The sequence below is a fragment of the Chaetodon trifascialis genome, chromosome 16 (genome assembly GCF_039877785.1).
Source record: "Chaetodon trifascialis isolate fChaTrf1 chromosome 16, fChaTrf1.hap1, whole genome shotgun sequence".
Taxonomy (NCBI): Eukaryota; Metazoa; Chordata; class Actinopteri; order Chaetodontiformes; family Chaetodontidae; genus Chaetodon; species Chaetodon trifascialis.
In genome coordinates, this window is record NC_092071.1 from 21,527,041 (window position 1) to 21,541,662 (window position 14,622).

Consider the following 14,622-nt stretch of genomic DNA (forward strand, 5'->3'; position numbering starts at 1 on the left):
GTCTGGCTTTGGCACAGATGATATGCAAAGAGGTCACTGCAGCTGAATAAGCATCTGTATTGCTCATTTCTAAACCACAGTTGAACTTGGTACAGTAAATAACCTGACCTGAATAAAGTCGAGCAAATCTGGGAGAAAGTGGACTATATTTAGAAAACAGCAACCCGTGTGTCAGAGACAGAGACATGTGAAAAGATCCTTTACTTAAAAGCGTGTGTGGCTTGGGCTTTGAGCTTGTCAGGTCTGACTGCAGTAATCAAACGCTATTACTGGAGACTGAGAGGGGAAGAGAGCAACTTATAGGAGGTGGCAGTGCTTCAGAGACTCCTGCGCTACTGTAAGGCTTATATGTGTGTGTGTTTTTTGAAGTGTGGGGCTGGGGAGTGAGGAGAGACCTCAGTGCTCAGCTTGGGGCGTATAATCTATGGTTCATTTGCAGCTTTTCTCCCCAGTATGACAAGCCGTTTACAAGACGTAGCCTCTGCTGCTGACCCAGTTCTGAGTGGCTGCGTCTCGCGACAAGGCCCTGCCTCCCCATCAGGCCTCCTCGTCTAACTGACGATAACACCGCCACCCTCTGCCTCCGTGAACTGTGGGAAAAAAAAATAGGTCGCCCTGACCCACTTTTCTTCTTTTTTTTTTTCTCCCCTCCCTAAGATCGTGCAAGGAGTTCTGCAGAGCATGATCGAGGGAGACAGTAAAAGGGAGAGAGAAGGGGAAACAAAGGAAGAAAAGAAGTTAAAAATGACCGACTCAGACGCTCCTCTGTGATGAAGCCCTGAATTTTAGCGATGCGTTCCTGTGCCCTTTGGAACAGAGGCAACCCTTATCAGTTGGCCTGCTGTATGTTTGGCAAGGCTCCTCCCACGCCTTGTTACAACAACTGCTCCTGAGGTTAAACACCATCTACAGGCCTCAACAGTCCACCCCACCTCCCAATTTCTACATCTCCCCTTCTAGGTGGCCATTATCTCATGTCATACTCAGAATACTAAATGGGATCCTCGGCCTTATTTAAACACAGACATACACACCGTTTTTTGCAGTCATTTAACACCCATGAAGGTATGACATGTTACCCAGCCAAAAAAATGATGAGCCTTTCTTGGCTAGGGGAGATATTATAGGGGTATTTGAGCCGGGAGCAGCCCTAATGCCTGGTAGCATGACACTGCCCCCCCCGAATGCCTCTGTGTGGGTTAGGACAGCTCATGATATATCTCAGATCACGCACAGTGCTCTCATGCAAAACCTTCCCTCATTAAGCTGCGCTCACTCATGCATTGCTTTTGTAATCCCTCCATACATTACCCATGGCTCTCCTCGACAGGCACGTTCCTCTGACAACGGCTGAGTTTCATTCATTTCTAAAACAGATAGTTTGTTCTGCAACGCCCTTTGTATCAGTGTTGGATTCCCATTTGAAGCCACTGTGAAATACCTAATCAACGCACACCTTTGACTGCTAATTTAAATATTAATGCGCCAGCCAAAAATCATCAGTCATCACTCACTGCCTCTGTGTCGCTTAGCAACCTTTGTTTAGTTCCTGTTCAAGAGCTATATTTGTAGCAATGAGAGTGACATTTAATTATTACTTTTTACAAACCTTTTACCTTTAAAGGGACTTACTGAACTGAAAAACACTACTTCAGCTCGTGAGCTGGCTCTTCTTTTATACATTTATTCTTTAGTACATGAGTAGACTACACTTGAAATGTAAAGTGAGCAATTAAACTGATTGCACTGCAGCTACTTATCTGGAATTTCTGATGCAATATATGTTTGTAGTGTTTGATTTGGTTAAATACTGTTTTGTTATGTATGTGAAGCAGTTTACACCCTGGGACGCAAGACAAATTTGAGAAATATTCCGATAATAAAGTCAAATCAAATAGCAGTAGAAGGCCACGCGTCACGATGCATGACAGTGATTTTAAACACGTTATCCCTTCTTAAACCACAGCATGAACTGTGTACACAAATTTTTTAAATTTGGTTACACAAACCTTTTACAAATAGACTGTCAAACAGCTCTCCGAACATTAGCGTGCCTTATGTTAGCACCCCAGTGTCACACAGTTTGCCCGTACAAGAACATTAGTCCCACCAGATGCTAGCGACTACATGTGTTTGCGTGTGTACTCATTTGCATCAGCCACAGTTTGACACTCCACTTTAAAAACCAGAGGAGGGTTGACCTGCCGCTAAACTCTCACCAGCCCGGTGCTAAGCCTCTGCGTGCTAATGGTGACCTAGTGCACACAGACATGTTGGTGCCTCAGAGACAAGTCATGAAGCCTGCTGCTCCACTTTTCTCTGCTGCCAGACGTGTTGCAAAAAAGATGGAGCTGTGCTGTATCTTACTTTTATGTGTAAAGAGCAGCAAATAGGTCCAGAGACAAAGAGAAGATGGCTGTTGGAGCAAGTAGAATAGGGTGTCAGGTCTCTTTATTTGGCTGGGGCTGGTGAAGGTTGTAGTTCCAGTTAAGGGGGTGGATGTAGGTCAAGCCCTGCCTCCTCATAAGCACCAAGGTCAACACTGAATGGAAGGGAAGGTGGCTTAGAGAGAAAGAGGCCCCGGATAAACCACATTCGTCTGGCTCTTGTGCCAGCACCAGCCCCAGACCTGTAAACACAGTTACACAAGCACACAGCTACTCTGTGCTAACCCTAGGTGTGTGTTTGTGTGTGTCCATATGCACACACAAAAAAGATCTCACTCATTATACAAGCTTTACAAGCTTTAGTGTAGCTTCCATTACCTTTTATAACCCAAACACGGCTTAACTTAAAATGACATTCAACTTAGTGATGCTTGTGTTGTGCTGCTGTCTTTGGACCTTTACGGTTACACAAGAGGAGCACCTCTGATGGGTTAAGGCTGAACATCAACATCCAACACGTACAAGCCACAGGTTCCTCTGGGCTCCTTTGTGTGTGTGAGCTAAAGGTGTATCCAGGCGGGCAGCAACTGATGTCTGATTTTAAATGTCAAATCCTAGCAGGCGATCACCTTTATTTAAGATGTGACTAACAAGACAACTCTCTGCACATAATCAAGAAAGCTTATGAAGTGTTGGCACCACGGGGAGGGCACTGCGCTAACAATACCAGGATCTGGAGTTTGATTTCCAATGGGGCCATCCATGATAATAAAAATCCTGATAAACAAGTACTGAATTAAAATTTGTCTAAGAAAACTTGGTTATACAAAAGAAAACAAAAGAAATAAAGACACTAAAGCTAAACAGTGTTCAAACAGTTCTTTGTATGTAATACATGCCGGACATATGCTGATCTGGATCACTTATCTCCCCTATCAAACCCTCTCTATCCATCCTGACAAAGGCAACAGTCTTGTACAATGCCTTACTCCGCCCAGCACGTGATCAGCTAGTTTTATTAAAGCTGGCATGTCTCTGCCTGTCTTCTAATAACGCTACAGTGAGAAGAGAAGCACAGCATTTGAGAATTAATGACACTGGGGCCAGAGAGAGTAAAGAAAGAGTACACATCTGTGAAAACAAGCCTGGAAATTAGTCTCTGCTTCTTCGTGTAGTTGCCCGAGACCTTGAGTGCAGCCAGGATGCCTTTCATGTCAGATGCAGCATTACATTCATATCGGGGGGTAGTTTAACAACTCATCAGATTACATTTCTCACAATCTCAAGCTTAGAATTTACAGTAGTTGCACTGATGACATTATGGACTGTTTTTCATCACTTGACAAAGTGTCCACTTTCTTTTGTTTTATTTAATTTGATTCCATTTTTCATTTTTGTAGTACATTACACTGTGTCACTTGTTACAATTCAGTTGTGGATTAAAATTTTAACATTAACAACACTGTAAATTTTCACCCTGCTTTTTTGCCATCTAATTGCAAACACCTGAAATGACAGAGATTATGTTCAAGTGGTTGAGTTTAAGGTGTAGGGTGCCACTACAAAACCTAAATTAAGTTATGAAACTGACTACAAAAACACGGGTCATCGTCTCTTAAATTAACACTAAAACACTGCAAATGATACAAAGGCAGCACAGCAGAAGTGAAACTTTCTCATGTTCTGGGATTTAAGGAATAGAAAAAGACTAATATTCTCTCACAACACGTGCAAAATGGAAACATGGCATTAAAACAGGCTGCCACTAGCCTAAAAGGGCCTGGGGGAAACAATGCCTCCCTCTGATTATCACCTTCTGCTACTACAGTTTAAAGACAAAGCAGAGCAAAATATTCTGAGCAGGTGAAAAGTAATCAAACCGTATGCAGAAAGACTGGCATCTGGCTAGGGTGTATTCCTGCACGTTCTACCAAACATATCCAGGGGGGAGAAATGTTAACGTACTAGCATAAAAATACTCTGAAGCAGAGACAGTAGCATGCTCTAAAGCCAGACAGTGAGCCAGCATGGTTTAAACAGCGGGGCAGCTGTAGGGAGTGAGTGTAGGCAACTGCATTAACACAAATCCTAGCAGCCAGCTCACTCTGGACATGAATCACTCTGGACATGAAACAACCTTTCCCTGACATATGCTGGTATCAGTGATTAAGAATTGAGAGGATGACTAAAGCTGCTCAGTTCGTCACCACGGTCAAACATGGTGGAAACTTGTGGCTGGTAATTCCCAAACTCAGATAGGGGCAGGGATTGTTGGAGCCACAACACTTTCTGACATGACCTTGACCCTGTTTGACCTTAGGGTGATGATTACCCAATTGAATGACAGGCCCTGCAGCTGCATGCACGCCTGTCATAAGTGTCTCCACCCCCTCATCCTCTTAGACATACAAGGTCAGGAGAGAGGAGAGGGGGTGAGGCTGGGTGAAGGGTGTCACATGATTGGATCTCCTTCTGGAGAGTTACTTAAAAAGCCCCTCAGCAATCAGGTCAAGGTCATGCTCCAGCCTTAAAGCTACACGAAAAGAGAGAAGTCTGTCAGTGTGTGTGTGTGTGTGTGTGTGTGTGTGTGTGTGTGTGTGTGTGTGTGTGTGTAAGAATGCCCACAGACAGACGAGAGTGCGGAGGGGTGACTTCGTACTCCTCTACATGTTCAGCAGAGCTGGGTCCTTGATAACTTGAAAACACAACCTATGATTCTATTAGCTGTATTAATCTTCCTGCTTCGTGGACACTTTTATTCAAAGTCACTTACACGATTATCACTCTTGCACATCTCTTTCCATTTCTACAGCTGGATATTTACTGGAGGAATCCAGGTTAATTGCCTTTGCTCAAGGGCAAAGGGTGAGCAGAGTATGAGCCAGCAATCTTCTGGTCACCAGTCCATTTTCCCAAAGTAATAGGTCATATGGCTGCCTCAAGTCATCAGCCCAGTGCTCTCTATCTCCTCTCAAATGGTCTCTCTACTACTGTGCGCCTTCTAACACACTTATGAGAAAGCTGTATGTCTGAACCACACTCTTTGGGCCTGTTTATCCAGCTCCAGCGAGGAGCAATAACACCACCTCACTAATGGATTTAAAAGTGGGCTGGAGCTTCACAAAAGGGCAGTATGTTTCAGAAATTCAAGAGACCACTTTCAGTGAAAGAGGGAACTGAGGTTATGCCAAATGTCCTTGGTCTTTGCTTTGTGGTGTGGGAGTGCATTCATTTTTTCATTTAGAGATGTGCCACTTATTTAGCCATGCGCCTTTAAAAGATGTTTATTGAAAGGGCAATGAGTCATTTTTGTATTCACTTATAAATTTTAAACGGAGAAGGGAATCTGTAACGTCAGAGCCATTACAAGGCTGAGCTTTGTGCATCTTAGAAGACAGACTCTAATGGAATATTATTTTAGACAACTACAAATCATCTTGCTTGGTATAATATACAAAAAATAAGGTATTTTGAAGAGGGATTCAGTGACATTCCTCTTTTGGGAACTCGGATAATGCGCTGCAGATCTATCTGAACTCACATAGCTCAGACTCTCCATGGCCACCCGCACAGGTCCCTTGTTGCCCAGCAACAATTCAGCTCATCTCCAGAAGCCAAAAAGTTACACAATTACAGTTCAAGCCAAAAGAGGATTTGGGTGTGCAGCATGTAACATCATTCAGCAAGTTATATCCAAAGATTTGGGTCTGAACAAATGAGGAAGTGGGGAAACCCCAGCCCTCGCATTTTCCACCCACCCTGAAAAGCCGAGCAATGTGAGAGTATGGGAGTGTTCGCAGGGCTGCACTCAAAATAACCCAAATATTGACTGTAGAATGGTGCACTGTGAACTCTGAAGTGTTGTGGCAATGGTGGCATAAAAGAGCAGCTCTCAGGTACAAAGTTTAATGGTGCCTGAATTTCCCTGAACTTCACCCATTTCGCAATGCAAATAAATCTCAGACACAATCTCGTAGCATACTGCATATGCATCCCTGCTGCCTGCCTCCCTCCCTCCTTCTTCTTCTCCTGTCGTCCTGTGCAATATATCCATCATTCATTCATAAATTCTGAAAACTCCTCTTTAGTTAATTGCCTGGGAAAATTTAATTTCAAACGAAAGCTTTTAAAAGAGAAAGATATAATTAAGTTGAAGGGATCTCTCTGCCCCCTCCTTGTCCAGGGGGGCCGAGGGGACATGTGCTGTGAGCTGTGCAGCTCTGCACCGCACTGCTCCGTGTCAGGGAAGTCATACACCCATGTTTAAAGCAGAACGTTACGTAAAGCCTCCCCCTCTGCACAGGCTTACTGCACCAGACGCTGTGTCCTTGCCTGGGCTGCTCAAGGTTCCCAAAAGGACAGGCTGCTAAGAAGTTGGGAAGGACGGGGCCCTGTGATAGCCTGCAAAGAGAGGGAGGGAGGGGAGAGGGAGTGGGGAGGGAGCTGCTGCCTGTGACAGCTTTGGACTTTGAATTCAGCGCCAGACAGGCTCATGCATCAATCCCTCAACTTACAAAGACAAGCCACTAACCTTGACGAGGCCAGGGACTCTTCAGGAATGAGTGGCATTTTCACTTAGCCCCAGCTTCTCCCTGCACTCCTGCCACATAACCTGGTTAAAATAAGACAGTTGAATAACAGCCAACCTCAGTCTCTGGACTTTGTGACCCATTGTTCTAGCCTTCAACCCTTAGGCTTCTTAGACCATGCCAGGGACGCATGCAATAATACATTTAGAGGCAACAAAAATATCATTTAGTAGACAAGGTGCAGTAGCCTTGCCTGACGCCTGTCAGAAGCTGTTTTGTTTGAGTGAGGCATGACGCAAGCTCATGTGAATCCATGTGTGCTATGATCCTGGGATCAACGGCGGCCTTATCACAGACTTAATTACGCACATCCTCCTCCGAACCAAACAACTGCAACAAAAGCTACAACCATGCAGACAAGCGTCTGCTGTCTTTATCGTTGTATTCCTCTGTAAGAAAACAAGGCAGACGCTATATATCACATGTACACACAGGCTGGCTACTCCTCCCATCTATGAACGTCTGTCCTCATTCCCCTTGCAGCCCGCCCACTCTGTCACGCCTGTGACATTGGCCTGCTTGTGGCAAAGCAGAGACCTTCCCCTCGTCTGACTGCAGCATCCTGGCAGCACGCTCGCCACAGTGGTAGAGAAACCTTCCTACTGCACCTCTACAGCCCGGGGGCAGCAGCTCTGCTACAGGAGCAAGCGAGGCAGAGAGGGAGGGAAGGAGCAAGGGAGGGAGTCAGTTCCACTCCGCTCCTCTGCTGTGACCACACCAGCCTGGCCAGGAAAAGAGTCAGCTCCTCTCACATCACCCAGGAGGTGCGCTGCTCCACACTACATCTCCTCAGTCTTTACTTAACGTATCAGAGGAGAGGAGCAGTGGAGATTTGGTGTTGAGCTGGTAGGACTGTTAGCACGGTACAAGGTAGCTTAATGCTGTTTCCCTGCTCTGCTTCATTGATCGGCACAGTTAGGCTTCCACAGCTGTTGTTTTCCAAATGGGCCAATGCTTCATGTGGGTAATGTGTAATTTATCTGACCGACAATATCTTTCTCTTTTGGTCTAACTCCCCTTTAGTGAGCAATTTCAACAAAGTCTAAATAATTCACGGCAATTGCAATCAGCGGCGATCAATCGGTGGAGATAATTGAGGGGCCTGTCATTGCGCCAAGGCCAAGGTGAAGTGCGAAGGCAGAGGGGTGGAGAGTTGGAGGTGAGGGTGAAGTGGGAGGGGGAGGAGGAGGAGAGCAGTCATTCAACAGATGAGCTTTTGCTGGTATAGCTGTCAGGGGTTGCAGTGTAGGCGTCCATCTTTCTTCCTTGCATTTCGTCATTCCAGCCTGCATCCAGGAGCGATGGCTGTAAAGACGCATTTAACCATTCCTGCCTTGTCATCAAAATGAGCCCCATTGACTTTGGCTGCCTTCTGTCCATGACAGACGCACCAACAGGGGCTGGAGTGATTGTCTCTGAATGAGATAGCGCTGCTATAACTGAGAGACCTTACTAAACGCTATCTTCTAAGCGGCACACAGGGGGAATACTATAAAACTGCCCACACAATGATCTTATTTCAGAAAGCAAAAATGACTTCAGGAGTTTTGTGCCTTCTCAATCTCATTCTTTGGGTATTCTAGTAGCAGAATATTCAGAGACACACTAAAATACCATAGAATGAGTGAACAGCAAATTTTCCTCTTTATGTATGTACCTGGCTAATTCAATATCAGCTTATAACAGGTTTATGAGGGTATTGTATGTTCACTCTTTCTTCAATATTGCTGGCCTCAGTGGCGCTTCAGTCGCTAAATCAGTCTGTGTATGTTTACACTTTAATCACTCACGCCTTGTCCTTTTAGCCTTGTCTTTGTCATATCCATTTCCAGACATTTTCTATTCCAATTTTATGCAATCTGAACGATACTGTATAATGTGAATGCGTGTGAGTGTGCATGCGTGTGAAATCCAGTTAGAGATAAGAGGTGTGGAGGAGGAGGCACAGAGAAAAGTCAAGATGCTAAGGAGTGCTAACATCCTCTTATAGCATAATTGTTGTGGTGTAAATCTCTGCCCAATAGCAGCGGCAGTACTGAGTATTGTTATTAGCAGAGTGTTCGCTGAATAAACAAACAATAAAGCCAACAATAAAATAATTTGGCTTGATGCATGATCCACACATATATTATAGAGCCCAGACAATTAGAGAAATGAGCTTGTGGCCAAAAGGTCTCAGGTTTGAATCCTCGGTGGGCTGACAGAGTGCAGGTCTGTGAGTAGATGAGAAATGCACTTCTGTTCCTCAACATCTACTGTCATAGTGCCCTTGAACAATGTTTGGTGGCCAACAACACAAGTGCTGGGCAGCTCCCAGGTCTATAATAAATCAAAAACTCTGCAGTAAATGTATGACACTTGTTCTGGGAGATTGCACATTAGTTTGTTTTTTGCAGACTATCTCAGCAATCAAAAAGCAGGATGCTGCCCTCAATTTTGTCTGCTGTGTGTCTCGTGCTACTGTGACTGACAGATTTACAAACAGTGGGGTCTGAGTCGGCACAGTGGTAGTAGTTAGAGAGGCTGTTAGTAGAGATAAGTGCCTGGGCAGGTACTGCCGTATCTGTGGCATCACCCTGTAGAAAAACACACTATTACATCGAATTATTTGCAGGAGAACGGAAAGTCACGATGTAAAAACAAGCAGTGTGATTTGGTTAGTACTTTTACCTTCTTTACGCTATAACAAAATACAACATCTATAAAACACATGCAAAAAAGATATGCAGAATACACCTGCATGAGCGCAATCACACACGTCAAAACATGCCACTTTCATACAGCAGCAGTGTTTTGATGGCAGATAAGATTTGCTGTCATGAAAGGCGGCCAGTGGATTAAAGAGTAGAGTGCAGTCCAGAGTCCAGTCTTGTGACTGTTCAGCAGCCTCGACATCATTTGCATTTGGCCATTTGAATGTCCTCTGGTTCTGTTGCAGGCTACTGCACATCACTCAACAGCAGCTCCCTGGACAATAGCAGATGGCCCAGTCAAATCAAGCTCCATGCAGTACATAGGATCCTTTGAGTTACAGCATGCTGGCCACACCACTCAAAAAGAAGTACTTTAGCAACTTCAAAATTGGTCCATAAATGTGCAGGTTTTAGTTATCTATGGCAAAAGAGGACAAGCTGAACTACCTTCAACATCTTGTGTAAGTTCAGGTCAAATAATTAAGCAGCTTAAATGCTCTACAAAAGAAAGGCTAAACGGCAGACCCCCAGACACAGACAGTATTTAGGAGGCTTTAAAGAAGTTTGACTTTTCTCCACATTACTTTAGATTGTTAATCTAAGTTACAGTGGTTCTGTGAAAGGTAGCACATTAACTGAACACACTGTTTGTGTTTAATCCTCACACTACGACATCCCAACAGGTTGCTGTTGGGAAGCTTTGCAAATTGCCCTTTTAGAACCTGAACTGAAGATGTACTCTGCTCGCTTTCCTGTAACTTGCAGCAAACTTCAGCCCCTGACCTTTTGCCTCCACGCAGATACAAAGTCCAGTGAAGCAACAGGACATTTCAGGAAAAGAAACACCTACGCAAAGCCATTCGAAAAGCCTCCCTGGCAGTCACTGAAAAACATCCAACTCTTTGAACTCAACACAACATATCTGACATGATCATGCAGTGGTGTGACAGGCTGTAACAGAACTTCAACCGACTTCATTTTAGACTCAAGTATCCAGTATCCTTCCAAAAACTTGCAGCCAGTGGTTACAGACAGGTTGATTTTTTCAGGATGTGGCGTAGCAAGGCAACACAAAATGACCATTAATGGGGATCATTAACCGAATCATGCTTCCAGATCATGGCTGTTTACAGAGCTGCTTGTACCATAGACATGTTGTCGCAACAGACAGTGAAATAATGCTTTGTAACATTTCAGCTACCTTGGCCTACCCCTGTATTTACTGTATTAACTGCTCAGGGCTTAGTACCATTGTCACTGACTTCCCCTGCACTGCAATGAAAGACAGAAAATGACAATACAGGTGGCACACAAATATAAACAATACAAATGTACAACTCTTTAAGACATCAATACAATTTAGGATCAATTTCAACCCCCAAAATGAAGAGTAAAAAGCTCTCAGTGAAGTCAGCTATGAGTCTGGGCAACCAAGCTGATTTCTCATGCAGAAGCCTAAAGCATCAGGACAAAGCTATAGTTAAACACCTCGGAAACCCTATTTATGACCCAAGATCAACATGGAACTAGGTCCTTTCCAAGGCCTTGACATTCACTTTAAATCCTCCAGGATCTTTTTAAGGAGCAGGATTTACTATTTGTAATGTACAGAATAGTGCAACTGTGGAGTGTTTCCCATTGGTGGTGCTAAAACGACTTAAAAACAGGAGGCTGGCTACTGTTTTGACCCAATGCAATGAACTACATTAACTGTACTAACGCAGCATTTCAACTCCTCTGGCACGGACATCCCTACAGGGTGTCTTGATATTAAATAAGCCCGTGGGGTGACATTATTCATTCAGGGTTCACATGGTCAGTGCGTGACAGTAGCCTAAAATACACTTAGAAATGTAACAGGACGGTTTCATTTGGATGAGCTGCGGTCGTCCGTGTATGAGGCGAAATGAGCTGGGGCTGGCGTTCATTTCAGCCGATTTTTCATAGATAAATACCGCTATTGTAGGCCTAATTGACTGATCATATGGCAGCCAGGGAATACAGACCGTGGCCTAAACGACTTTGTGGAGAAGCCTTTCGCAGCGCACACAGCCAGGTCCATTCTCCACTTCTTTATGCAGCGTTTTCAGCGCTATATCCAAATGCGCCTCTGCTCGCCTTACGACACACAAACAGCCTTTCTTAGCCTCACAAAAACACGCAATAATCTACCCGCCTGTAATCCTCGACACCGCGTCCCCTATGTGTATACCCGTGTATTTTTCACCCCCAGCGGTAACAATAATTATCCAGATATGACAGTGCGTTTATCTCTAGCACAGATCCCCTACCTGCGTTGTCCACCCCACAGTCAGCCGGAGAGGCGCATCGTTATTATTCGACAGGAGGAGGCAAATCCAATGAAAACGGTCGCATCTGTCTTGACACTCTCGGCAGGGATAGGAAAGGTCGAGGCAGCCTTTGAGAATCAAAATTTTAGTCCAAAAAAAAAAAAAAAAAAAAAAAAAGCCTCGTTTATTTGGGCTACGACTGGAAGCGGGCAGAGGTGCGTGGCGTGTAGTCTGAGGGAATTGTTTATTCTCAGAGTCCCCTCGCTGTGGAGAAGTGAGCGGAGACAGCCACACTCCTCCTACTCCGCCCGCCGCTGACACCACCCTTAAAGGAACAAGCCTTCACTCAGCTGCTGCACACACACTCCCCCTGCTAATAACGAGCACAAATACATAAACCAATAATAATAATAATAATAATAAAAATAATAATAATAATAATAATAATAAGAAGAAGAAGAAGAAGAAGAAGAAGTAGAAAAAAAATCATCATTACATGTTCATTTAGATGTAACTATTTTAGTACGTTTTGATGCTCGTTTCTTTCCTGTTGTTTCCTGTGCCTGTAGTGAAAAAGCAGCAGTGACATTAACGGCAGAAGTAGTTGCATTTGTAGCAGCATACTGCAGTTGGTACAAATCATATTCTTAAGTAATGCAATTGCATGACTCATGATGATTAAATGCATGAATTAATGCAGGATGCATCAGGAATTCCTGTGGCTCGCCATTAACAAATGATCACGTCATAATTTTATGTGAAAGTTCACGTCTAATAGATCAACAGTTAAAGAATGCTAATTCATACTAACTTCATATATTCATTGATATGCAACCACGTTAGCTAGATTTCAGTTCCATGCAAGTGTAAGTAGCTTTATGTTATTTGTGTAAATGTTTGCATCTGACCATCAGAGAGGCTGAGGAAACTGCTGTACGGTAAATATCAGCAGATTTGACTATTTTCCTATCATCTGAGTATTAATGCCATATAAATGACATATTCTAATGGAGGATCTTCCTACACCCACTTTTATTTCTCAAATAAGGTTGGTTTATTGGTCTAGCATAAAACATAATGGTGGAAAATAGAATTTACATCATTTGTTATACGGCAGTTAATACCTTTGCACATTATTTCCTTGGGTTTTGTTTTATAATGAACAGTCAAATACCAATTAATGGGCAGTCTGAATTCAAAAACCTTAATGGAGATGATGCAATAATTCCTTAACCTAACCTTTTATAACAAAAGCAGGTTAATAAAATGGCCTTTCAGTTAAATGAAGAATTAAGCAAGAAGTGGCCCAACCAACCTTTTTGTCAGCATCTCTAAACAAATCATTAGGCCTCTCCTTGGATGAGGTCCAAAATATGAGAGTTAAAAGAATATATCTGCCACAGTAGTGGAGATTTACTACCTGCCTCAGCACACAGTGACCAAGTGGAGAAATGAACATCAACGACATCGAGGTGCCCTTGAACAAGGCACTGAGGCAGCTCCCAGGTGTGAACGTGTGTCACTAAAGTGTGAAGCAGGGTGTCATTCACAAACAGCAGATGTGCCCATGGAAACTTTAGAAATGCCTTGAAATATAACTGCATGAAGAAAAATCTCTCACAGCAGACTTCTCGTAGTGTAAATCTAAACTAATCTTTGCGCACCACGTGCTTACAAATAACTTTTTTATTTCTTCTCTGACATCTTGGGCTAATCCGTGCTATCAGGTCCACTGGCCTGCAGTCTGGCTTCTCAACATGGCCTTGAACAAAATGTCTCTGAGGACCTTTGGAACATCAGTGTTCTCATGAATAAGAACACAACAACATAACCTACTTCTTCCCATCCCTGTCTCTGTTTCCCTTTTCAAACCCAGGATGGGGGGTAGTGTATGCGCGTGTGTTAGAGAGGGAGTGAGTGTGTGTGTATGAGGGTGGTTGGGGGGATTGCGCCTCCTCCTCCTCTCACTGCACTGCTATCACATCATGCTGTGTTATTGGCCACTTGTATTCAGCCACTTGGATACTGGGCCTTCTAACCTGCTGTACCCCCACCGTGGTGTTTAAACAGTAATTCAGTTCATTGCCAGTCGTATAAACAGAGGCGGCACTCAACTTGTCAGTCAGGTAAATTGGATAGTTTTCTTTTACAAGGCTGTTGTTCACAATAGGTGTTACCTGCAATTTGCATTTTGAGTACAACAGCAGTTAAAAGTCTGATCAAAGTCCTCGCCAAAGTGCTATTCATAAAAAGTTGATGTTGCTCTGTTTATTGTTGTTGTCTGATTGCACCACGAGTGCTGCTCAGGACAATGTTTTTGTGTTTAACGTCAGCCCAAAGTCAGATGAGCAGACTGGCTCAGCAGTTCAGATGGTATCTCACCTTGTAACCTCTGAACTGGAGTGACCTTTCATCTTTGAACTCTGACCTCGAATGCCACATAAATGGTGATACAATATCCTCCCTTTCTTTCCTTCTCCCAACCACAACAGGCTGAACTTTGCCCCTGAAGCTTTCCACACAAATGTGGTTCAGCAAACTCTGTCCTTTGACCTGAAGTATCGGGGCAGACTGTGGCTAACAAAAAAGTCTGGGGCCTTTTTCAAAACATACTGTCAGTATTTTATTGATGTACATGATTTAACACATTCTGTGAGGAACT

General features: G+C 43.9%; 1 protein-coding gene across 2 annotated transcripts in view; it reads right to left on the bottom strand.

Annotated features, from left to right (window-relative positions):
* Nucleotides 1-12,220, bottom strand: part of nrip1b (nuclear receptor interacting protein 1b) — a 35,424-nt gene extending 23,204 nt beyond the window's left edge. The window contains exons 1-2 of one of the 2 annotated variants that reach the window (XM_070982480.1): nt 11,961-12,208; nt 6,919-6,999 (exon numbers count right to left, since the gene is read on the bottom strand). The gene's annotated coding sequence lies outside the window, so the exon portion shown is untranslated. Of the gene's footprint in view, nt 1-6,918; nt 7,000-11,960 lie in introns of both variants that reach the window. The other variant, XM_070982479.1, reaches the window with a different exon arrangement.
* Between the last annotated feature and the right edge of the window lie 2,402 nt (nt 12,221-14,622).